We start from the raw sequence: 3681 nt of genomic DNA on the forward strand, positions 1-3681 counted from the left end.
TACGAATTGCGAGGTATTATCAATCTTCCAAATAAAAATGTTAAGAAAACTGAGATTTCTATGAACTTCAAATTTACTTTGGAGTTCAACTTATTCTAAAGATTAAATATTTTTTCGCACGAAGAATTTTTTAAATTTATTCCAAAACACTTATCATTAAAACCAATGATAAACTCCAAGCAGAATAGATTTAGTCAAAAATTCCAAGGGTTATCATGATTACACTTTTGCAGCCGATTTAAAAATAAAAAAAGTAAATAGTGTAATTACCCGCATGGCACTAAAGTCAACCTTATGCGCTAGCGGACCACATCAATAAGTTCCAGAAATCCCACTGTATACACATTTGCTAGATGATACAGGTAAAGGGATTCCTTAGCCGGAGATAAAGTAGTTTTAATGTAGGTTGCTAAGTTTTGATAAGTTAAGACCTAATATTATTAAGTTGGTTAAATTTATTAAGTTAGAGTTTTTGATACGCTAGATTTAGTGAAAAATTGAAATATGATTACAATCCGTTCAATTTATTTTATACGTTTTTATTATAGTCTGGAACAAGTAAAATATTGATATAAACATTAACATAATAACAATATTAAAAAAAATTTACATTACAATAGGAATAAATGACACTTTGGCCATAATGTGATATTTGATGTTATTTTTCTTTTGGCTCAACTGATTAAATTCTACTGAACATTAATATAATGAGAAATATTCGTAGCTGCTCTTCTTAAGATAACTTCTAAAACTTGATTTTGCGTTTTATATTTTGGGTCTTAATAAAACACTAGACTAACTGTTCGATATTTATTAATTACTTGCTATCATCTGAAATAACTGACATTTTACAGCCTTAAAAAAAAATTCCCTAAGCTTTGTTTTAAACTGTATGTGATAGAAATGCACAGAACACAAGTCTAATTGCGACAGTTGATACCTGATGAACCGATAATGCACTAATAAAGAAACTAATTACACTACACGAGTCTATTAATTTCAAAGTTGTGTTGATTTATCAATGGCATCTGCGAGTAAGGATACTAAAGAAATGCAACTACAATTTACCAATAATTAAATCTCTAAAACCCACAAAAATATGAAGTGATTGAAAATGTTTGAACCTGATTACGACCAGACTTGAAAAAATATGACTTTGGAATTCGCTAAATGTGAACATTTTGATTTCATTGACAATCTCTCCGGATATTATAGCAAAACAATTGTTTTATCAATGCTATGATTATAGCCTGACTTTCTTTAAACCCAACCATTAACGTAATTGATAAAGAAATAAAGTGTGTTACATCACATTCAGTAATTGTTTGTGATGGCAGCCACTGTTTAAAATAAATTACTATAAATTTTATCGAAATAAAGTTAGAATTGCTTCCCATTTGATTGCAAAAAAAAGTGTGAAATTACGTAAATTCTAAAATAATGTTTCTTCAGAAAAGCACTTAATAAAATTTAAAATATGTTTTTTAAGTTATTTTGCTAACAAAAAGTTTCTTTAAAATTTTAACTAATTCTTAATAAAAAAAATTTAAGGATTATTTCAAAAAATTTTCTTAAAAAAAATTTTATCAAAAAAAATTTTTTGATTTCTTAAAAAAAATTTTAAGGATTATCTCGTCATTGGTGATGAAATACACTGATATTAAAATTGAAAATGCTTTAAAAAATTAAGAAAGTAACTATTAAAAAACTCTAAACTAAACTCAGCGGCGCCACAGCCCATAGAGGGCCAAGGCCTACTGTGCCCATCTCAGTTTTCTTGACCTTTGGGCTCTGGGGTGCAGGTTAGGTGGTCAGCCGAACGCGAAATCCCCAGTGTTTAGTTCTTAAGCATGCTTGGTACTCATTTATCGACCCACTGAAGGGATGAAAGGCCGAGTCAACCTTGCCCGTCCCGAGGATCGAACCAGGGACCTGTGGTACGACAGTGCGAATCGCTACTGCTCAGCCACCGGGCGTCAACTATTAAAAGCTTTCATTGATAATACAAATAAATTTACCGAATTATTGATGTAATGTGACTCTCCCACACATAAGATTAAAGACCTCTAGTTCACAGATCATACAAAATTTGAACCCTAAATTTAACATATTTGTCAAACATGACTTTCCTATACTTTTAATATTCAATAAAAACAGCCTGAAAATGCAACTATAATTTGTAAAAATAAGAAAACAATTAATAATACAAATACATTTACCGAATTATTAATATTATATGGCCCTCCCACGCGTAAGATTACTAGTTCATAGACCGTACAAAATTTCAGCCCCAACAGTAACATTTATCACGCATCTTCCTTATACTTGGATAAAAGCGCAGTGAAAATGGAACTATTACATGTTTGAATAATAACAAAGAAACAAAAAACAAATCAAAATTGACAATTTATTCATCACATATCCTGGTCTAGCAACACTTTACAAAATTTCAATTTGTACGCCCACCAGGTAGTATATAAAACCATATTTTACATCGCCTTCCATATTAATCAGCAAAAGAACTTCAATATTAAAAACAACAGCCTATGCAGTAAAAGGTTTTCTTTGCTAAAACAAAAATCATAACTTAAAATACGCAACAAATGACAAAACAATCACTAAAACAAAACATATATATTTATATATATATAATATTTCAATGGAAGCTTAGTCTTATTAGATTTATTTCTGTCCACTATATACAATATGCCACAGTTATATCACTCTAGATAAATCAGTTCTGATAACTTTAATCAGAATGATTTTAAATTTAAAAAATAAAGCTAATTTACAATGCACACATTTAGCACATGAAAGAAAAGAAAAAACTGTTAATGATGTTACAGTAACTAGGTATACACATATTATAAAAATAAAATAGATTTGATAATAACAAACACAAGCCAAAGCCAATAAGCATAGCCATATTTCATTTTATAACTTCAGATAATTTTTTCTTCGGAACAACTGATTTTCTCGCAAAGTAATTGAGAGATATTTTACTTATGCACTCGAATTAAGATGAACAAATTTCAGACATTTGTACTTTTATATACCTGCCAAATTGCTGGAGAAACCAAAAAAGGAAACTTTTGAATCAAAATTGTTTATTACTATTTATACTTTTAAGCAGATAAATTCCAAAAAAGCAAATAAAATAATTTTAAAAGCACTGGCATTTTTCTTATTATACTACATAAATATTGATTCTCTATGTTTTTCCCAAGTACTTTTAAAATTTATTATTTCTGACATTTCAAGAATGGTGAATGAATAGCGAATATTCAGTTGATCAACATCTCCAACTGTATGAGGAATAGAATCATAATTATTTAATCAAAAACAAAAAATGATATATGATATTAATTCTTATTGTGTCCTATGTCTAAATTTTTAAAAACATTTTTTATAATTATATATTTTATAACTTTGTATTAATTTGATTTATACATTGATATAATTATAAATTGAAAATTTTTTACATCAATCTGAATTTTTTTAAACAAAGCTACTAGTCTGAAAATTTGAAACATTTTTCAACTATGTACGTAAATTCACAAAAAGATGCTTAGATGTTTACATGAAAAATTCATAAAATAAAAAGCGTAAAAGACTTTTAAAAAGAATTTAATTTTAATATTTCTACAAAATGGCAGGTATGTTTGATTATATATATATATA

This window comes from Parasteatoda tepidariorum, chromosome 3 (genome assembly GCF_043381705.1).
Source record: "Parasteatoda tepidariorum isolate YZ-2023 chromosome 3, CAS_Ptep_4.0, whole genome shotgun sequence".
NCBI lineage: Eukaryota > Metazoa > Arthropoda > Arachnida > Araneae > Theridiidae > Parasteatoda > Parasteatoda tepidariorum.